This window comes from Camelus bactrianus, chromosome 31, assembly GCF_048773025.1.
Source record: "Camelus bactrianus isolate YW-2024 breed Bactrian camel chromosome 31, ASM4877302v1, whole genome shotgun sequence".
Lineage (NCBI taxonomy): Eukaryota > Metazoa > Chordata > Mammalia > Artiodactyla > Camelidae > Camelus > Camelus bactrianus.
Window position 1 is genome coordinate 11,049,521 of NC_133569.1, and position 22,900 is coordinate 11,072,420.

General features: G+C 50.2%; 1 protein-coding gene and 1 non-coding gene across 7 annotated transcripts in view; one reads left to right on the plus strand and one right to left on the minus strand.

The window, feature by feature from the left end:
- PALLD (palladin, cytoskeletal associated protein) overlaps nucleotides 1–22,900 on the plus strand; it is a 283,258-nt gene that overhangs the window by 226,819 nt on the left and 33,539 nt on the right. The window lies entirely within an intron of this gene.
- TRNAC-ACA (transfer RNA cysteine (anticodon ACA)) lies at nucleotides 10,348–10,420 on the minus strand. The gene has a single exon. It is a non-coding gene; the product is annotated as a tRNA-Cys (tRNA).

The window sequence follows — 22,900 nt, forward strand, 5'->3', positions numbered from 1 at the left end:
GAAATGTCCTGAATCCTAGTCTTGAGCAAAGAAATCAAAGATTCAGTGTTGTGAGTGTGTTTCATTTTTGGACTTCATCAGTGTGGAAGCTTCTGGGAGCTCTGAATCCAGGAAAGAAGTCGTGTGAAGTCACCCATCCCGCGCCCTGGTCCGCAGTCTGGTTCACGTCTGAGTTCACTGAGACACGTTCTCCTCCTGCGTGCAGCGCGGACCACCCCGCACGGGGGGAGAGACGGGAGGCGGTTTTGCAGCCCTCCCTGCAGGTGTGAGGGGCTTCTCTTCAACGCATAATGTGTGGGTTCAGTCCCCTGCATCTGCACCCGGGAGTGGGGAGCAGCATGTCGCCACGTCGCAGAGCACCAACCTCTGTGTGCATCTGTCCTCGGCAGCTGGGAACGTCCGGGGTGTGAGCTGTCCTGGCCTCCGCCGCCCTGCGCGGCTCCCGTGACGTGCCTGAGACCCTGTGTTGCTCGCTCTTTGAGGAGGTAGATGAGGTGTGTTCACGGTAGAAGCTCCGGTGGAGAAGAGGACACATTTACGGTCTCTGTCCTGCTCAGACAGACTTAGGTATGGCAGGGACGGGGACAGGGAGGGACTGTCCCGGAACCTGACGGTTTCTGTGGTCACGACAGATCAGTTGACAAGCCCGTGGAGAACTGGTGTCTGCTTTTAAACGTCTGCCTTAAATTCTCCACTGGACTCCGAGGCCTGAGAAGGAATTTTGGTGCAAACAAACTTACTGTTCACATTTCCTGAATATGGAAGGAAAGTGGACAGAAGCTACAATTTGACGTCGTATTTTACATCCATGACCTCACTTAAACCTGACAGGAAGGGTTATTATCCCTGTTTTAAAGAGGACGCTGAAGCCTGCAGTTAAGTCAGCGACAGTGAGATTCAGACCACGTGTGGCTGGCACGTCCATGTGCACGTCGTCCCCATGTAGCTGGCGTGTCCCGGTGCATGTCATCCCCATGTAGCTGGCGTGTCCCGGTGCACACAGGAAGACGAGGATGCAGACCCCTCAGCTCCATCCCCTCTTCACCCCCCCCCAAAAAAAAGAGACCCAGAGTGTGTGCAGCCCTGCTCCTCATGCACCTAGGAATGGATTTGCTGACACTTGATACTGTAAGATACAAGGCGTGGACTCCCACCCAGGTGTCCAGTGTGCTTGTTTAATACACTGCGTCATCCTCCTCCGACTTGAGGATTGTAAGAAATGGAGGGTCTGACTTGAGGCAGAAAGCATCCTGTCTGACCACAGAGCTGGAAACCTCGTTTGCCAGGTCCCCGAAACTGCAGGGATCTGCCGGAACCTGCGTGGGGGGTGCTTGTGAGGCCGGCCTGGCTCCTGGGCCAGGGTGAGGGGGGCAAGACTTTGCCCCCCTGCCCACCAGGAATTCTGAAGATAAGAGGGAGACGTCTTTCTGACTGTAAGCCGTCTGCACCTCTAAACCCCGGACAAACGTCCTCTAAACGAGGACAGTTGTCCCCACTCCAGGCCTGTTTGAAAAGCCTGGAAAACTCAGTCCACGGCTGGAAATGTTGGGCTCCTTCCGTGCCTGGTGTGGAATCTGAGGGTGTCACTTCTGTCATTTACAACACGTTCTCCTGGTCCAGCCGGGGCAGCAGAGTGTTGCGCACAGCAGACCACCTCCTCCAGTCCAGCCCAGCCCCCCGGTGCCTGGGCACCTGCCCGCATCGCCAAGGCCCGCATCTCTCCCCTTGTCCTGTCTCAGCTCTGTCCTCTCTGCCCTCCGTCCCCAGCGTCTCTTCCCTCTGGTCGTAGCAGCATTATTCTCTACTGCAGGGGCCACTGACCCCTCTGTCCCCAGAGCACACCTTTCCCTTCCATTCCCATAAATCAGAACTGACCTACGTTCGGAAAACAGAAGACAGAGCCACGGAAAAACTCTGTTTGATAAGTTAGTAGGCCAGTTGTCCAGTCTCTTGAATTAAATTGAAAAAAATCTCTGTGATTTTTCGTGTCCTTCCCAAACCTGTTTCTACTGAAAGACTTGTACCTTAGCACTTAAGTAATGTATCAAAAACCTTTAATGTTAGAAGTTTAGAAAAAAACAAAAAACTGTAGCTTCTTTGTCCCTGTTGGGTAAGCACATAGGGACATTAACGGAAACCCTAAATAGTAGCCCAGTCCAGCACAGTCCTGTCTCCTGGGACTGGGGCAGGTTCTCCAGGGAATTGCACTTGCTCTTCAGGGCAGAGAACAGGAGCCTGGAACTCGAGGTCCTGTGATGTTTTCCGCCAGAACTGAGCTCCTGCTGAGGGCAGGGCTGGTTGGGAAACCAGTGCCCTCCTGAGTGAGTCGGATGCAGGAGCTTCCAGCTGGGCTGGGAACCCGGGGGCCCAAGGATGTAGCCCCCCGACCCCCTGCCATCTGGGCAGGAGGGCCACAGGGATTTACACGAGACGTGTGGCGCTGCCCAGACGTAAACCAGACTGCCTTGCGAGGGGGTCCAGGCTGTGCCCAGAGAGAGGCATGTGGCTGTAGCGCAGGTCAGCACACGCTTCTGTCAGGGCCACCCCGTGCCTGCTGGTGAAGGCGAGTGTGTGTCTGCTCTTTTTTTTTTTTTAATAATTGAAGTTCAGTTGCCCTGTAGTGTTGGTTAGTTTCTGGTGCTCATCCGTGTCTGTTCTGCCGTTACCAGGCCCGGGGCCCTGCGTGGTGCAGGAGGAGCTTGGCGGGAGGCCGGGTGGGGCGGGAAGGACGGGCCCACGGTCAGCGGTGCGGGCGGGAGCTGGTATCTCTCGTTGGGCTGGACGTGAGCGACGTGTGGCATTATCTTGCTTTCGGGTGAGCGGCAGCCCAGCTCGGTATCCGTGTGTACGCCTTGTGAGGGGGTCACCGCGGTGAGTCTGGTCGCCCACATCTGTCACCACACACAGTTACAAAACTATGTTTTCTTGTGTTAGAACGTCTAAGACCCAGTCTCAGCGACGTCCGCGTGTACGGCACGGTGGTACTAACCACAGTCCCAGTGCTGTGCGGTGCACCCCCGTCTTTCTCACTTTATGGCTGGAAGTTTGTGGCTTCCGACGAAATGAATGAAGGGGGTCAAGAGGTGTGAGCTTGACTTTTGGGCTGTTTGGCCTTGAGCTTGATAGATTTATTCTGCTTTGTGGATTTTTAAAATGAATTAAGTGCCCCCCACGTCTCCGAATTTCCTGTGCTGCTTCCTGGATGTGGGTATCAGGAAGTCTACGTTCTGTACTTAGAATATTTACGACTGACCCATTGATACTAATGGATAGAGAACTTTGAGCTGGAATTGTTGCCAGAAGATCGGCCTTGTCTCTACGAACCAAATTGAAACTCAGAGGCAGGGTCTGAGAGCAGAGAAGAAAAGAGGCAACTCTGTTACTTTGCTGGACAAAGGGGACTCACTGCAGGCTGGTGCCTCCGGAGCTGTGAGCCCACCTTGGGGACGGGCAGGGTGATGATTTAGCCGTAGCTCCAACGATAGACGACCAACAGAATCATTTTCTGTCACGAGATTCAGAGTGGCGTCGGGGTGCCTCCGGGCGACCAGTTCTGGTTGTCACTGTTTGGACCTCTTTATCTCGTAAGTGCCCCAGGCGTGGTCTTCTTGGTAATTCAGGCTGTTTTGTAAGGCTGCAGTTCCATGACCTTCTCCCTGGACGACGACTCCGAGACCAAGAATGACTGTTACTTTCGATTTACTGGAATAAAGCAGAAACAGTCGAATGAACAGCTTCATTTTAACAGCAGGCCTGGAGCTGTGAGTAGTAACGGTCAGTCAGCTCAGCTGACCGTCTTAAGGGCAAGCGTAAGAGTAAGCCATGTGTTAGCCCAAGTGCAGCCATTTTATTAATTCTCCTTCAGAATCACTTTTAAGTTGATTTGGTAATATTGATCATTTACTCATTGTTAAACTGTAGAAAAGATGCCACTTGCTTTTTAGGATTCATAAAAATTAGTTTTCATAATTCTAGTCTTTGGGGGAAAAGAGAAGAGACCACACCGCTGTGTGGACGAGAACAGTCCACCCCAGCAGCGGATTAGTGGTGGGACAGGTGGCGGAGGGACAGCAGCTGGGACGGGACTTGGCACACGCGCCCCTCACTGTCACCTCTCTTATGAGCATAAGTGCTCACTTTTCTCACGTGTGTGCAGAGGTTTTTTTTCCAGTAGAAAATTTGGCCTTAAAGTCTGGTACCGGTTGTCACTGACCGGGGACGAAGTCAAGACAGGGCCACCCTGGGGCCTCCCCACCACCCCAAGATGTCCCTGGACCCGCCCTCGTTTCTCTGTCTGCCATCACCTGCCTCCGGAGGTGAGGAGCCCTAGGGTCCGGGTGAGAGGAGCTGTCAGAGTCCTTGAGACCAGACGAAGGACGCCTGGAGAGGGATGGTGTGGGCAGGGTGCCAGGGGCATGAGGGCAGGACGCTGAGAGTCCCCCCCCCATGTCAGAGGCACAAGGAGGGTGGCCCTCTCCCTTCCCGAGGTTCGGGGTGGATTCAGGAGGCCTCACGCCGAGGGCAGGGCAGGTGGCCCAGGCGGAGAAACTGGGGGTTTGTCCTGAAAGCAGGCCGTAGTGACTGGGGGCTGGAGGTCAGAGAGCCACACGATTAGATGTGCAGCTAAAACCCCCTGGGCTGCAGGGAGAGGACGCTGTGTGGGAGGTGGTCGAGGGGCAAGGGGCGGGGACTGCTGGGGTGGGTCAGGCAGGGCGACTCCCCAGGCAGGTGTGAGGACGGCACCTGAGATCCTGGGCGGGGGGAGTGGGGAGGCGGCAGCAGCTCCCAGCACAGCTGTGCGTGCCCCACCCCATCCTTCACAGCAGACCTGTTACATCGGTTCTCCTGCCCTCCCCTTCACGGGTGAGACACTGAGGAGCAGAAACATGACCTGGTCCAAGTCTGTGCAGCTCAGGGTGCTGGAGAGAACACATGTATGTCTGCGTGCACCCACGGGCCGCATGCAGTCTCTGTGGGGGTACAGATGCATGGGGGGGTGAGCAGGGGAGCGCAGGCCTGAAGCAGGTCAGTGTCTGGCATTCGTTTAGAATTCAGTGAATGTCAGCGCCTCCTGCCTCTCCTGGCACACTGGTTCAGTCACGAGCTGTGTGCCAAGCATTGGGTAATAAATACACTGAGGAATGACACAGACAGGGACCCTGCCCAGAGAACCAGTGCAGGACATGGGCAGAGCCTGAACAAGCAGCCATCCTGCTGGGACCGGCTGTCCAGGGTGGATGGCGGTCTGGGACCCTGAGATGGAAACGCTGGAGTTGCAGCCCTTGTTTAGGCCTTGGATGCATGTGTGGGCGGGGCCGGGGGGGACACGCTGTTGCGTGAGCCAGAAGGATGTTTCCCAGATGTTCCCTGAGGGTGCACAGGCAGCCCCAGTGAGTTAGGTCACGAGTGGGCCTGGTGCCAGTTTTGTAGGTGGGGAAGCTGGAGGCCGCAGAGGGGACGGCACGGTGGTTTCGTGGTCCAGGGGAGCACGGGTGTCGGGGCCGGCTGCCCATCTCGCAAGTGCGGGTCAGGTCCCAGCCCCGCACTCTGCTGTATGTAGCGAGACGCAGAGAGCAAGGGGCCCGCCAGCTGAACGTGTCCCACGAGAGCTGGTGTTTAAGGTGCGTCTTCCCCGTGTCTACCGTGGCAGTTCCCCAGGTGGGAGGGAGGCAGCCCGGGTACCTGGAGCTGCACGGGTGCTGAGCACACCTGGGCCCGGACACGAAGCTGTGCTCTGTTTACCTCTTTCTCGGGAGCTGCTCCCGCGCCGGCACCCAGGCTCCCTTCTGTCCCCAGAGACGGTCTCTGAGGAGTCACGGCATCATTCAGTGATTGAAACGTATCTTTACAGTGTATTTGGGATAATGTTGAAAGGAATGTTCTGAGCTCAGCAAAATGGGTGATTAACGTGTAACTGTTAGGTGTGTTGTAAGATGAAGACTTTAAATTACAGTTGGTGATTTTTTTTTTTTTTTTTTTTTTTGCTTTACTAAGGCATTCTGCCCACTCATCTCGCACCCTCTGCACCAGCGATGCACACGTTTGGTTAGTTTTCTACATCATTTATCTCTGCAGTGTGCAACCTCGGCATTACATGGTACCGTGTCTGTAGGTTCCATTTTCCCTAGGACTGTCGGTCTGCCTGTTGTGGGAGAGACCTGTGTCCAGTTCATGTATTTCCTGGACCATGGGGTCCACGTTTGGACACTAAACTATATGGTTATCCTGAATGTTAATGGCTAACACTTACTGAAGGTCTGCTTGGAATTTGCTCTAAACATTCCATATGTAATAACTCATTTGACCTTCGCAGCCCAGGAGAGAAATGTCATTAGAACCCCGTGTAAGGATGGGGACACAGATCCAGGACACTGCATCAGTGATTTACCCAGGCAGTCCAACTCCAGGGCCCTGCTCCTGAGAAACACACATCACCTTTAGTCCTCAAGTCAGTAGGAAGTCTGCGGGGAAAGCTCCCCGGAGACAGAACGCACTTTGAGTTCTTAAATGGAATTGCTTTCCCAGTGCCCGGCCGGTAATGGAGACAGTGAGGACCCTCTGGATCCTGAGTAGAGGAGATTTGGGTATATTTTTCTTTCCTTTGGAAACATGCAAGTCAGGAGAGAAAAGCTCAGTGCCAAGCTGGACGTGGAAGTACCAGCCTGGACCTGTCAGAACCAACCTCCAGGCCCATCTCCCCGCAGCCTCCTCTGAAAGCCATCCTGCCTGCATGTTTCCACGAGTGCCTGGCGGATGAGATTTTGTTAGAACCACAGTGGGAAGTGAGGAGGGACTGTCGACACTGGCCCCCGGCTTGTTCCCCGGACCCTCCCTTCTCAGGATTGCATGCTTCTAAATTAATCACTGTAGCACAGAGTGTTAGCTTTGTCAGCACCATCACATCATAGTAGACTTGAGACTCAGAACCTCTTTTGAGCCCTTTCTCATTTCTGATGAAGATATTCTTTATGTCAAGATGAAAAGAAGTCAGATAGCAGGTGGAATTAGCAAACTGATGGATAGCCCTGCTTATATTTATGAAAAGGTAACTGTTTAAGGAAGAGGTTTGGCTGCATCAATTTACACGTACATCTTAGCTTCATAAATCTTACCTTTTGTAACAAGACGTCTAGATCAGCTAACTTTTTTTTGCAAGCAAGTGTATTATATAGCATTTTAAAATATTCCCAGTTTTACTAAGATATGATAGACATAACACTGTGTTAGTTTTAGGTGCACAGCGTGATGGTTTAATACACGTATATAATGTGAGGTGATCTCCACGGTAAGTTTCACATCCATCACCTCACATGTTACACATTTTCTTCCTTGTGATGAAAGCTTTTAAGGGGTCCTCCTCGCAGCTTTCAGGTGCGCAACACAGCATCATTAACTGTGGTCACTATCCCATCTGTGTGCATTACACCTTCATGCCTTATTTATCTTATAACCGGAAGTTTCTACCCTGTGAACACCTTGACCCATTTCCCATACCCCCTCCCCTGGCAGCCACCAGTCTGTTCTCTGTTTCCATGAGATTTTTTTTTTTTTTATATTGAGTTCTAGTCAGTTTACAATGTTGTGTCAATTTTTGGCATACAGCACAATCTTTCAGTCATACATGAACATACATATATTCATTCTCATACTTTTTCACCATAAGCTACTACAAGATCTTGAATATAGTTCCCTGTGCTGTACAGTAGAAACTTGTTTATCTATTCTGCATATACCTGTCAGTATCTAAAAACCTCGAACTCCCAGTCTGTCCGTTCCCACCTGCCTCCCCCCAGCAACCACAAGTTTGTATTCTATGTCTATGAGTCTGTTTCTGTTTTATATTTAAGTTCATTTGCCTTTTTTTTTGAGTTTCCACGTATGAGTGATCTCATATGGTATTTTCCTTTCTCTTTCTGGCTTGCTTCACTTAGAATGACATTCCCATGACGTGTTTTTTGTTTGATAACACACAGTATTTGTCTTCCTCTGTCTGATGTATTTCACTAAGCATAATATCCTCCAGGTCCATCCATGTTGCTGCAAATGGCAACTTTTCATTCTTTTTCATGGCTGAGAAGTATTCCACTGTATGTATATGTATGTGTGTATATGTATGTATGTATGTATGTATATATACCACATCTTCTTTATCCATTAATGGACATTTAGGTTGTTTCTGTGTCTTGGCTGTTATAACAGTGCTGCAGTAAGCACGAGGGTGCAGATAACTCTTAAAGATAGTAAATTTTCCTTTGCATAAATACCCAGGAGTAGGACTGCTGGATCATATGGCAGTTCTATTTTTAATTTTTTGAGGCCCCTCTGTACTGTTCTCCATAGTGTCTGCACCAGTTTAGACTCCCCCAGCAGCGTATGTGGGCTCTCCTTCTGCACATCCTCTCCAGCACGTGTTATTTGTGGTCTTTTTGATGACAGCCATCCTGGGAGGTGGGAGGCGATACCCCATTCTGATTTTGATTTGCATTTCCCCGATGGTTAGAAATGTTGGCCATCTTTTCATGTGCCTGTTGGCTGTTTGAATGTCTTCTTTGGAAAAATGACTGTTTAATTACTCTACCATTTTTAATTGGACTGTTTGGTTTTTTGCAGTTTGGATATTAACCCCTTACCAGATACATGATTTACAAACATTTTCTTTCATTCCGTAAGTTACCCTTTCATCTTGTTGATGGTTTCCTTTGCTGCAGAAGCTTTTTAGTTCGATGTAGTCCCACCGGTTTGTTTTTGCTGTTGGTGCCAGGTTAACATGTTAATATGGTCGTGTCTCAGAGCAGAGAGGTTAACCTGAAGTTGTCCAGCAAATCAGACGGAACACTGAGGGATGTTTCAGGGGAGAGGAAAGAGGTCTCTCTTAGCTTCTTAACTTCCATGTCATTATCTTAAGATCAATCAGATGTGAGAATCTTTGGTGAGACCCAGTACTGGAATTGTAATAAATCAAGAATCTGAGGATTTCTGATTTCTTCTCTCTGTTCACCGTACACATGCATCTATCAGAAAGTGTGTAGAAAGCAGAAATTGGGGAACAGTAAATGTGCTTTCTTAAAGGTGTATCTCCTCAGCGCTCCCCTCCCAGTGCTGCTGTGGGGAGGGTAAAATCCGTGGTGGAAGTGGTCCCGTCTCCCGACGTCCAGCCCTTCTGATGGACCAGCGCTCCGTGGGTAACTGCTCACAGAGAATTAAACTCGGGTTGTTTAGAGCACAGAGGCAGATTTGAAGAAGTCCTCCTGATAAGGAAGAGTGATGTAATGCTCGTGGCGGGGGGCCGGTCCCTCCCTGAGTGTCGTGTTTACATTAGCCAAATTCCAGGGCGAACTGTGCTCCCAAGCGTGAGGCCTGCTAACTGTATTTAGCCAGCCTGCGTCAGGAGCACCAGGAGGCAGTTTTTCCAAGGGGCACACTCCCCAGCGTGTGGTAAGACGTTCTTCCGGGCGTCTTGTTTTCGTAAAGTTTGATCGAGCATGGATACTACTTTTATTAACATTTTACCCTTTGCTCAGAGGGTAGAGAAGGTACACGTAGCCACGTCTGTCACTTGGAGGTTTTCTCTGAGACAGAGATTTTCGGGTCAACAGGTGGAATTAATGCCGTGGCTGAGAGGACTGTATTGACTCTTCAGGAGGACCTGAGCGGGGAGACTCGCGGGGGGGTCTCGCGGAAGCCAGGCGGCCTTGAGAGCCCTGCGACGCCTGCTGCCAGCGGTGCTCAGTCTGGATCCTCCCCGGCCCCCGAAGCTGACTCCACGTTCAAGAAGCCTCTGCATTTTAAGACAGTAGGCTGTATCTATACGTTTTGGATTTAGATGTTCATTTAAACATGTTCACAAACTGGAGGGAAAAGTCAAATTTGTGGCCTTACTTAAACCTGACAGCTCGGCTCTGTGACTCAGTCATGCCCTCTCTTGGTGACGTGTGACCCCGCTTTTGCTTTTGCTCTGTTACCTGGTCCAGGGTTCCCTTAGTGTTTCACCCCCGAGCCTGTGGCCTTGAGCCCCACAGCTCCTTCCCACGATGGGCTGGGTCCACGCTCCCTGCGGCTGGCGGGTCCCCCCATCACTGTGGCCCCGCAGTGTGGCCTTAGCAGGGGATGGCCGCTCACAGAGGTGACGGGGGCCCCACCGTCCCGCCGAGGGCCCCAAACAGGCGAGCCTCATCGTTAGAGGAGCGGGCAGGCCGAGGAACAAAATAATTTCTTTTTTTTATTTTTAATGTGTTTTTAATGAAGTATTTTTATTTTGTGTGGGGGAGGTAGTTAGATTTATTTATATGTTTGGGTTTTTTTTTTGAGTGAAGGGGATAATTAGGTTTATTTTTTCATTTATTTTAATGGAGGGACTGGGGATTGAGCCCAGGACCTCGTGCCTTGTAAGCACACGCTCTACCACTGAGCTATACTCTCCTGCAGAAGTCCGCAAACAAGTTAGACAGGGAGTGAGGAGTCGGAGGACGCTCTGTTGCCGTCAGTGACAGCTCCGCCTGCACTGCCCAGGGTCTAGGTGCCGCAGAGGCCAAGCCCTCAGACCCCAGGGCCCTGCGGTGTGAGCCCCAGTCAATGGTATGGCCCCGATGGGATCTGAGTGGATGGAGAGACAGTCCCCTTGTGAGCAGGTGTGGGGAACGTTTAAACCCAGGCGTCCAGGAGCAAAGTCCAGGAGTTGGATGCAGACTACAGATGAGGGCCGCGCACAGGTTTAACACATTCGTGGGTGTTCTTATTTCAACGTGTCATATATACATTACTGGTGAGGTCATGTTCACACTCTGAACAGAATCTTCGGAGCCGAGTGTGGGTTTACACTCACAGCACATCTCACGCCGGACCAGCCACGTGTGACGGGGGCCACCGTGTTTGGTTGGCGCCTTACCATCAAATCATTGTAGCAGGACAAGGTTAAATATTCTAAATCCCCATCTTTTCACACCTGGAAGCTGCTGCTGACCTTACAGAGCAGGTGACAGCCCGTCCCAGCAGTGGAGAGGTGTGCTGAGTGCCTTCTGTGCGTCAGAGCCCCTGCATCCCGACCCACAGCCGTGTGCACGGAGGGGACAAGACTCCTCCCTCCGGCCCTGGCCCCCCAGGGCAGGGGGCAGCATTCAGGCAGAAAGTGTAGGAAGACACGTCAGCACGGTGACTTGGGCGGTGAGGCACTGGAGAAAGTAGCACAGGGCAGTGAGTGCAGGGGTGGGAACACGCTCCGTGTCCACGCAGGTCACAGACGGGTCACCTGTGTCCTGCCGCGTGGTTTTGGTTCGGCCTCATGCACGTACTTTCTCTAATTATCCAAGTGACCGAAGAGATTCTCATTTTTCTTTGAAAGAGGATTTCTTTGTTCAGGGGCACCAACGCCCAAAGAATTGGAAGCAACTGAAGAAGCTGGTTTCTGTGGACTTCGGATCGTATTTTGGCACCAGGCCCCGGATGACGGCACCCCCCCCCCCCAGGACGCAGCTGCTGACACAGCTGGAATCCGAGGGATGGCCTGAATCCCGCAGTGAGACGGATAATTTGGGAAAGATTTTGTTTGTTTTAACTGAGGCAAACAAATTAAAATTTTTTATCTGTTCCTTTTCCATATCTGCTTAAGTAAACTTTGAAACTAATTACTTCCAAAGAATTTGGTCTGCATTCTGGGTCTGACCGGGGAGGGCTGCCCGAGTGAGGCAGTGCGGGCGAGGAGCTGGTCAACGTGTCGAACGTGAAGGTTCGTTTCTCGGGTCCTGCAGACCTGCCTCTTCTCCGGATCTGGTCCTGGGCGCTGGGGGCGGAAACTGGGGTGAGCAGAAGCGACTTTCTCGTGGTGTCCTTTTCGTATTTTGCATTTTGAGGGGCAACAGTTTTCAATCTTAAAAAGTCCAAGTTACCCTTTTTTTTTTTTTTTTTACTGTGTGGATCTCACATTTGGAGTCTTACCTAAGAAATCTTTGCCTAAAAGTAGGGTCACAAAGATTTTCCTATGTTTTCTTGAAATTTTATAGTTTTAGGTTCATATTTAAGTCGAAGATTCATCTGAGTTAATTTTTGTGTAAAGTGTGAATTGCGGGTCAAGAATTTTTCTCCTTTTTTTAATTGCATTCAAGTCAATTTACAGAGCTGTGTTAGTTTCTGGTGTACAGTAAGCGTCATGTTTCAGAGAGAGAGTCATTCTTTTTTACATATGGAAACTAAGTAGGATTTTTGTTTTGCATTTGTTTATCATGTGCACTTGAAGAAACAGGATTTAATTTTGAGAGATAAAAAGAAATACTGTGTACTGTCTGTGGTTCTTCGTTATGAGTTCAGTTTTGTTGAGACCACTGTGTCGGGTTTTGGAACCTGTCACTGGGCTTTACTTCTCAGGGCCGCAGAAGTGAGGTTCTGTTGGTTAAAAAGACGAGGTTGATGCCTTGTTTTTGCACCAGGTTCCTAATCCAAACTTGATGGCAGCATTCTGTAGGGGACGAGACAGTAGAAGTGTTGCAAGCCATTTGCGGGTAAATGTAAAGTATTTAGATCAGCTGGATTAAAAGGGGCGATGAAGGCAGACTGTCCTCAGGGCAGGGTGGGGGCAGCAACCCATCACCAGAACTGACAGGATGTGGGAGGACCTGGGTTTGGCAGAGTCCCTTAGGGAGAGTGTGACGCAGAGCTGCCCTTCTGCAGCCCTCAGGTGAGGGTGGCACGTGTTGAATTCTCAGTAGAGGGGCCTCCGGTTGCCTTACCCGAGGGAGCGGGTCTCCTCAGCACCTTTGTGTTGTTGCAGAGAGTCGCTCTGAGGCCACCCCCGCCGCCTCTGCCCCTTCCCCGAGTTGGGGTGAGCCCTTTAGGTAGAACCGAGCAAATGATGACTGTTGGCTTGAGGATGCACTGATTCATTAGCAAGGGAGCCCGTGTGTCCAGGGTTCCTTCAGACCATTAACATGTGTGAATGATGGGTGTATATTGGGGGTGGGGGGTGCTGTCCCTCCTCCCTGTTCAAGTTTGGGACCATTTGAGTGACGAACTGAGGGGTGAGGGAGACCCAAGCCTCAGATCTGTGCTGGGACCTGAGGACACAGGTGTGTCTCTGGTCCCCGGGGACTGGCTCATACTTCACCCAACTTGAGCGGCTCACCTGCCTGTTCACAGGTGGCATCATCCCGTCCCACGGGCAGACTCCACCTCTCAGGAGGGAGCGGAGGGCACTCCGCCTGCCAGCGGCAGGTGCAGAGTGGGAAGGGGAGGGAGGGACTGGTCTGGGCAGCCCAGACCCACCTCGCTCACTTGCCGAACGTGGGGGCGAGGATGCAGGCAGGAGGGCTCCCCCGGAAACAGGATGGAGTGCCCGCTCCTTCTGTGTCCCAGTGGTCTAGTGATACTTCATAGTAATGGGGTTCTTTTTAAATTTTACTTTTAATTGAAGTGTAGTTGATTTGCAGTGTTAGTTTCAGGTGTACAGCAAAGCAATTCAGTTATACATGTTGCATACATTTTTTTTTCAGATTCTTTTCCATTATAGGTTATTACAAAATACTGAATGTAGTTCCCTGTGCTGTACAGTAGGTCCTTGTTTATCCATTTTATATCTAGTAGTGTGTACCTGTTAATCCCAAACCCTTAATTTATTCCTCCCCCTTTCCCCATTGGTAACCATAAGTTTGTTTTCTATGTCTGTGAGTCTGTTTCTGTTTGTAAATGAAATTTGTATCATATTTTCTTAGATTCCACATATAGGTGATAACATGTGATATTTGGCTTTCTCTGTCAGGCTTAGTTCACTTAATATGGCAATCTCTAGGTCCATCCATGTTGCTGCAAGTGGCATTATTTTATTTTTCATGGCCGAGTAGTATTCCATTGTATGAATACACCACAGCTTCTGTATCCAGGCATCTGTGGATGGGCATGTGGGCTGCTTCTGCATCCTGGCTGTTGTAAGCAGTGCTGCTGTGAACACTGGGGTGCAGGCGTCTTTGCCAATTAGAGTTTTCTCTGGATCTATGCCCAGGAGTGGGATTGCTGGATCATATGGTAAGTCTATTTTTAGTTTTTTTAGGAAGCTCCACACTGTCCTCCATAGTGGCTGCACCAATTTACATTCCCCCAAACAGTGCAGGAGGGTTCCTTTTTCCCCACACCCTCCCCAGCATTTGTCATTTGTGGACTTTAGAACAATGGCCACTCTGACTGGTGTGAGATGATTCCTCAGTGTAGTTTTGATCTGCATTTCTCTGACAATTAGCAATGTTGAGCATCTTTTCATGTGCCTGTTTTTTCACCCAGATGTCTTCTCTGGAGAGATGTCTGTTTAGGTCTTCTGCCCATTTTTTGATTGAGTTGCTTGGTTTTTTGATATTAAGGTGTATGAGCTGCTTGTATATGTTGGAAATTAGTCTTTTGTCGGTAACATCACTTGCAAATATTTTCTCCCATTCTGTGGGTTATCTTTTCATTTTGTTGATGGTATCCTTAGCTGTGCAGAAGCTTCTAATTAGGTCCCATTTGTTTATTTTGCTTTTATTTCCATTACTCTGAGCTGGTGTGAAAAAAAAATCTTGCTGTGATTTATGTCTTAGAGTGTCTGCCTGTGTTTTCCTCTGGGAGTTTTATGGGAACTCGTCTTGCATTTAGGTCTTTAATCCACTTTGAGTTTATTTTTGTACGTGGTGTTAGGGAATGTTCTGATTTCAGTCTTTTACAGGCAGCTGTCCAGTTTCCTAGCACAACTTGTTGAAGAGACTGTCTTTTCTCCGCTGTGTATTCTTGTCTCCTTTGTCATAGGTCAGTTGACCGTAAGTGTGTGGGTTTATTTTGGGGCTCTCTGTCCTGTCCCGTTGACCTGTGTGTCTGTTTCTGTGCCAGTCCTGTGCTGTTTTCATTACTGTAGCTTTGTAGCATTGTCTGAAGTCAGGGAGTGTGCTTCCCCAGCTCCATTCTTCTTTCTGAAGATTGTTTTGGCTGTTCAGGGTGTTTTGTGTTTCCATACAAATTAAAAAATTTTTTTGTTCCACTTCAGTGAAAAATGTCCTTGGGAATTTGATAGGGATTGCATTTCATCTGTAGATTGCCTTGGGTAGTGTGACCATTTTAACCACATTGAGTTTTCCCATCTAAGAACACAGTGTATCTTTCCATCTATCTATGTCGTCTTCAGTTTCATTCATCAGTATCTTAGTTTTCAGAGAACAGGTCCTTTCTTTGCATTATGTAGGTTTATTCCTAGGTATTTTGTTCTTTTTGATGCGATGGTAAATGGAATTGCTTCCTGAATTTCTTTTAGTAACAGTTTTTAAAAGATGATAGCATGTTGCTAAAGTTGGGTCTCTTGGGTCATTATCACGCATCGTAAGTGTAATGTCTTCTGGCCTATTTTGACATTTTTGTAAATTCTGCAGCTCTTTACTGTCATGACGCATTTTATAGATGAACAGATGTGCACAGCAAGAAAAACACCACTAGTAAATTCATTCATGTTTCTGTGTTTACAACCGTTACGTTCATCCGAGTTTATTCAGAAGGCATTAACAACAAAAATACATACTGATCTTGGGTCCCTAGTGTGATCTGCTTGTGCTTCTAAGATTACAGACACTTTTTTTTTTTTAAACTGGTAGCTGCAGTCAGGATAGAAGATTGTACTTAAAAGATCAGATTAGGAAGAAAAGTGTAATTAAATATTTTATGCATCATTGTTACTCGAGAGTCTAGTCTTCAGACAGTAATGTTATATTTAAACCTGAAAACGTGCGTGATGCTGGTAGTGCTCTACCTGCACAGATGGTAGGTGGGGGGCTGTGTTCCTGGGGCACAGAACCCCGGACACGCAGCTCTGCGCTGTTCCTGAGCAGGGCTCACTCCTCGCTCGTCAGGGAAGAGGTCGCCCTTGATGGAGTGGGACTGAACTGGGCCATGTCTCCTTTGTTTTTTGGAATGTTTTTCTATATTCTTGTTTGGTTGGGTTTAATTGTTAGTGACAGAAGTTCACACCTTGGCGTCTTCACCCGAGGCCGAGAGGGAGAAAACCCGGTTACTGTCTCAGTCCACACCCCCGTCCCCGGACAAGGGCACCAGGTCCTCCATCTGTACGCTCCTGGGCACGTCAGCACCGGAGAGTTGCTCGCTCAGGTGGCTTTCCCCGTCATGTATTTTGCACTTTAGAAAGAATAGCACATTCGGGTGTGTATACTGTTTCCCTAAATGAAGGGCCACCCAACGTGTAAAACGTTACAGTACAATCATAGATAGCCCCATCGTGGGCGCGGACTCCGTCATCTGCGCGTTTTGGACAAGATTATTGATAAACTAGAGTCAGGTAAGCGCCACGCGGCAGCTGCACCGTTTTCTTCTCTCAGAAGGTGTCTCAAGATGCTGCAGGGATCTTGCTGTGTCAGAGATGGTGCTAAATGCCTGTTACAGAAAACCCCGTGGGCAGGATACCAGGTGAATGAATCCGGGCTGCGCACAGTCACAGGGAGCCCCGGGGGAACTTCGAGCAGCCGTGATAAACTTCCCTTTTCTCTTAAGCGTAATTACAGTAAATAATTGGGGTTTTATTTAAGGATTATTTGAGTGGTTTTAGTTGTTTCTCTGGGAGGGAGCTTCATTTGTTGGAGTTCTTCCCCGGACACGTTCGGATAAAAGTCATTTCCTGCTGGGGTGGGGGTTGGACCGGCCTCTCGAGGGGAAGGTCCAGGGGCACCGTCAGCTCCCTGTGCCCCCCACCACGGCTTCTCAGGAGTGTTGGGGCAGCTGGTCTCAGGAGGGAGGGTCAGAGCCACAGAAAATTGGCGATTCTTTCCATGGACAGGAGGCTCCTGATTCCTGCTGCCAAGCCACATTCTCCTGAGCTTGCCAACGTGCGTTTTTTAGTTTTTTCAGGAATGTGTTCCCTGTTGGATGAGAGGTTGGGACTGGAGCCTGGCAATCAGGCGAGGCTTTGTCCATGCCGTGAACCTTCGGCCGTTAGCATTTAAACTAGTGATAAAGTATGATAACTCAGTCAGTCTGAGGACCCAGGTCCCGCTGCTCATTCCTTTTATTGATGTTCCCTTGGAGGCTGGAATCCGTATAGTGTTGTTGGCAGGTTGTTATTTATTCAGAAATGCTGTTTAGTTCTGCAGTGATGGGCCTGTGGAAAGTCATCTGTATCAGTCACTGTTCTTCATCAGCACATGAAGAGACAGGTTTTTAAAAATTCCTGCATCCTTAGTGATGCAGGCTCTCAAGAGATGCAGTAACATGACAAATTAGCAATATTCAGATGTCCAATCTCAAAAGACCAGAGAGTACATCTTATAGTTGGAGGAACTTCACAGCATATTTAAAGGGACGATTTAAAAATAGTCCAGCTTTGGTTCACAAATCAGAAGGCAGACCTCTCGTAGTCAAGGCCACAGGGATCACTGGTGGTGCAGCCACTGACATGGAGAACCCCAACCAGCCAAAAAAGAGCTGTCTTAAGGGCTCCATTCCCACTGCTGACATCATTCTTCTCGTGCTTCCTTATTTTTCCTGCGACGGGCATCTTCTTCAGACAGCAGTGAAGGCAGGACTCAGAGCGTGCAGGCCCTCTGCGCCGTGGGCCTCCCGGCAGGATGTGTCGCTGCTGTGCTGCATGTCTCTTGAATCGTCTCAGAAATTTGGATTCACTTCTTTTCCCAAAATCAAATTATTTAATATCACCAATAATTTTTTAATTGAAATGCAGTCAGTTTATCATGTGTCAATTTCTGGTGTAGGGGGTGGGAAGGGATAAATTGGGAGTTGGAGATTTGCAAATAGTAACTGCCAGGTATAAAACAGATAAACAACAAGTTTCTTCCATGGAGCACAGGGGTTCACTCTCATCTTGTAAAATGTGCCCGAGAACCTTCATCCGTCTGTCCCGCCTTCCTGTGCTGCGCTGGGACTTTGTGTGCAGATGTAAGCAGATGCTGTCAGGTTGGTGGAGACGGAGCAGAGGCTGGTGGATGATGCAAATACAGAAACGAGAAATTCCGAGACCAGGTTAATTTGTTTCAGAATTAACGCCTTCAAGGTGTTTCATATATTCTTACAGTTTCTCCCGTGAAGCAATTTGATGAGGTCATGGTGGTTTCTTTCGAAAGGCAGGACGCTTGGCCCTTGGTAATAATTTGTTAGACGCTCAAGTCCGCAAAGCAGCTGAAATGAAGATGACACAGTGGCTCAAACCTGTGCGACACCAGATGGAAATTCGAGGAGACGTTGACCACATGAAATCTTAAAATGTGCCAAACACTTTATTCCACTGTAAGACTGAGCGTTAAGCATCCGTCCGTCCTTCCCCCAGCTCTTCGGCATCTCCAGGAAGGTCCTGGAGCCCCTCAGCCCCTGTGCCCCAGGAAGCTTCTCCCTGGTGTTTCTGTTAGAAATAAGATCACCAATTTTGCCTCAAGCGTTGACCAGGAAGGTTGGAGGGCAGATTTCTCTTCAAAAATGTTCTTTGACTTAATAGCACACATTTTCGGTAGGGACGATCCATTCATTCCCATTAGCCCCGTTTTTATAAGAATCAACAGCCAGTCCCTCACTGCCCTTTTCCCTGGCCTGTGCCGCGGCGAGAGAAACGGGAAGGGTTGGGGCATCTCAGTGGCTGTAGGGGATGCTTGAGAACCCGGCTTTGCTCTCCTCCTCCTCCTCTACCCTGAGGAGTGGCCCAGCCTCGGCACCCACGTCCACGGCATTGACACCCTAATCACGGGCCATTCCCGGCTGTGGTGCCCTCTCTGCTGTGGACCACGTCCTGCCTCCTTCACACAGTTTGTGGCCCTGTAACCCCGAGAGCTGGAGCTGCGTGGACCTCCCCTGTGGGGACCCTCTGCGTCTAGGAGGCCAGCTGCAGCATCCCCTGCTGAGGACCAGACCCTGTCTGACAGCATCTCTCAGCCCCTCCATTCCTGGCACCGCAGAGAGACCAGCCATCGATCCTGTGATGTCTGGAGATGCTCCTGGGGTTGGGGGTGGTCAGTAGTCACTGCCCCCTCAGGTGCCTGGCGTGAGCTCAGGCGGAGACCCGCCTTCTGTGTGATTGATGTGAGGGTCTCTGTTGTTCTGGTTCGGAATCCGATGCAGCCCTTCCTCTCAGCAGGAAGGACGCCTCCCAGCAGAGACTCGGGTCACGTGCTGGTCTCAGGTCAAGTCCACCTGGATCCCCGTGTCACTAACTGTGCTGCATCCTGACTCTGTCTGGAGTCAGTGTGATTTGCAAAAGCTCAGGGTGCGTTAGATCAAAGAATGAGGCTTTTGTAAAACAAAACAAAACAAAAAAAAAACCTACATCACTTAGCAGTGCATGTTAAACACACACTTGCAAGCAGCGGTCAGTTTTAATTTGACTTCAGCATTGTCTTCTTTATGGACTTTGTAGAAACTCCAAATGTTTCTCCCTGCTGTCTCCCCCAGCCTTAGGGGAACTGTATTTACATTCATGGTTATTTTTGCACTTAGAACTTCCCCTAAACGCAGTGCAGAGCAGTCTCACTTGGCCCCTGTTGACTCATTTGTACCGTGTGAAAGGTGGTTCTCCAGACCGTGGTCTGTACGCCTTTTACCGAGGAGCAGTGAGAAGTTGTGAACTGTCAGCCCTCACCATGTGGGCGTAGTTTCTGTGACCTGAAGACACACACGGAAGCACAAGCAGCAGAAAAGGCAGTTGAACTACTGATGTAATAAATTTATCGAGGGAACTCAATCAGCCCGCCCTGAACGGAACCCTGGCGGGAGTTTTGTGTTGCGTCTGTTTCATAAGCTCTGAGGGTTAGTGTGCTGAGCTCTCGTAACACAATACTGAGCCGATCCCAGCCAGAGAGGACTCCGTTGTGGGAGCACCCAGCCGCGTATCGCTAACTCACTGATCTGCCTTCCCTGGAAGATTCTTGGACTTGCCCAGCTGAGGGTGGGGCCAGGGTTGTGGGACTGCCTCCCTGAACAAGCTCCGTGAGCCCAGCAAGGGACACCAGTTGTCGCCAAGAATCGCCAAGTTGTCCTTGTCTGGGACGTGTGCCCTGTGTCGTGTTGCGTGGCTTTCGTGAGGACGCCGCCACCCACGGCCCTGCCTTCAGCGCACCCGTGCGCCACGGGGCCCGGTTCTGAGGGCGCGGAGCATCGTTCGTGCTTCTGCCTTTTTGCGCAAAGAAGTGCTAGAAAGTAGGTAACCCCACGGCATGTTTATTCTGAAAGCACGAGTGCTCTCTGGCTTCTTGGTCCCGAGAGTCCCTCCAGACACTTGCGGTTGCCCCGTCGGGGTTAGTGCGAGCACTTGCGGTCACACCCTGCTCCCGCGGGCCATGCCGGGGGTCTCCAGGGCGCTGGAAAGTTGTTCTCCAGAAGTAGACTTTCACATCATTTATTTTGAGCTCGGGCTGTGTTCCCCAGAGAAAAAGTGATCTGTGGTAATAATAACTCGCATTTTAATAGAGCCTTCTGTGGGCTGAGCACTCTGAACAGGATGGTGTATGTAGTTCCGGGCCTTCGAGCTATATGCTCCCAACGTCCCGGCTCCGCCTTGACCTCTCCGACCTCCCTGACCCACGGGGAACTTTTCAGCCAACCTCCAGGACTTTTGTCGTGTGACAGCGCAGTCCAGGCGAGCGGGGTGTCTGCCCCGCGCCTCCCTCCCAGGTGGCTTTGTGAGAGGGCAGCCCCATCTCCAGGCCCCCCTCTGCAGCTCCGCAGGGGGACAGGTGACAGAGGCCTGGCAGGAAGGAGCTGCTCTCCGCTGCTGTTTAAGGTCCGCTCTGCACGGGAGCCGGGGTGGGGGTGGCTGTGCTTTCTGTGGGACGTTTACCCAGCTCGTCCTGGGGACCCGGCACCCTGCCCCTCCAGTCCTCACGGGGCCACCAGCAGCCCGCTGCTGCCAGGCTGGCCTCTGCTCCGGCCCCACCCTGCCACCTAGCTGGCTGGTTTCTCCAAGGCTGCTTTGAATGGCAGGAAAGGTGACTGGACTGGAAAGTCAAACGGTTTCTACAGCTCTGTTTATCCCTTCCACATCTGAATCTTCCTCTCCCAGGTGTCTATAAAACTGTTCTTGCTGAAATCTGTGCCCAGACCACTGGGGACAGGGAAGGGGGTCCCCTGCCTTAGCTGCCATGATCTTCTCGAAAGAACCAAGGTTGAAGTCAGATATCATAAATCTATGCTTAAACGTGTAGAGAGTGAAAGCCTGGACTGATGGCTTAGGTCCCCCAGGCCTGGCTGCTGTGGCCCAAGGAGGCGTGAGAGTGGACTGTCCCCAGGGGGGCAGCGTGACCGCAGACTTTAAAAATGCCGTTGAAGGTCAGGGTCCTTTGTGCCTACCGGCCTGGTTCTGCAGGTACTGGCTGTGTGACCTGGGGCAAGTTCCCTTCTGTGAAGGGACCGTGACAGGTGCGTCAGTCTCGCCAGCTCATTTCCTGAAGTACTGAAACCGGCAGAATGAAGGAGGGGTGAGAGTAGGGAGGGTCTTGGACTTTCTGAATTGGGGACATGGAGAGGCTGGGGAAGGAAGCAGCTGGGAGGGGCTGGTGGGGGCCACGTCAACAAGGTGACCTCGTTGTCCTGCCTGAGGCCAGACGCTGCACCTGACCTTTCAGGCTGTACGCCGTTGCCGAGATGTTCAGGTCAGCTTCACGCCCTTCCTTCATTTCAGAGAAAGGGCGGCGGAAAAAATGGGGAAACCAAATACTCAACCTTTATAAACACTAAGTGCTTTATTCCCGTTACATGAGTTTCAGGTGCAAAGCGTTGGAGGCCTTCGTGCACACTGCAGCGGGATCCCCACCACCCAGCTAGTTACTACCCTCACCACCCAGCTGACCCCTTCACCCGTTTCCCTCACCCCAGAGCCCCTCCCCTCTAGTAACCGGTAGTGCAGTCTGTGTGTTTGGTTTCGTTTGATCCTTTGGTTTGGTTTTGTTGGATTCCACATAGGAGTAAAATCTCATGGTATTTGTCCTTCTCTGCCTGAGCACACTACCCTACAGGTTCCTCCATGTCCTCACAAATGGCAGGATTTCTTTTTGTTTTTACGGCTGAATGATAACTCCATTGTATTGAGCACATCTGTGTCCGTTCATCTGCTGCTAGACACTTGGGTTGATTCTGTGTCTTGGCTGTTGTAAATGCGCTGCCGTGAACATGGGGGTGCTGACACCTTTCCAATTTAGGGTTTTCATTTTCTTCAGATAAACAATCAGAAGTGGAATTGCTGGATCATAGGGCGGCTCTGTTTTTAATTTTTTGAGGAAACTTCACATTGTTTTCCACAGTGGCTGCACCAGTTTATACTCCACAAGCAGTGTACAAGGATTCCCTTTTCTCTGCATCCTTGCCAGTGTGTGTCATTGTGGTCTTTTTGCTGATGGCCATCCCAGCAGGTGTGAGGTGGTGCCTCACTGTGGTTTTGATTGGCATTTCCTGATGACGAGTGAGGTTGAGTGTCCTTTCATGTGTCTGCTGGCATCTGCATGCCGTCTTTGGGAAAATGTCTACTCAGAGCTTCTGCCTCTGTTTTAATTGGTGGTTTTTTTCTTGTTGAGTTGTCTGAGTTCTGTATATATTTTGGCATTAACTCCCCATGGGATAGATGATTTGCAAATGCCTTCCACACTCAGCAGGCTGCCTTTTCGTTTTGATGATGGTTCCTTGATGACCACTGTTGGTTTTTCTTGCTTCCTTCGCTCTGGAGCTGATGCAAGAGAATGTCTCTAAGACCCATGTCGGTGCAGCAGGTACCCTGGAGTGATCTTCCCTTTCTGGGACCTTTCATTCCCTTTGCTTTTTTATCTCTGGGAAAGTCGAATTTTCTAACAGTAACACAGTGAGGTCTGAGAAGGGGACCGGAACTGCGCCTTTCACCACCTCAGAATCCAGGTGTTAGACCCATGTAACTCAGGTATTTTTTTAAATCTTAGGATTTGCACAGAAA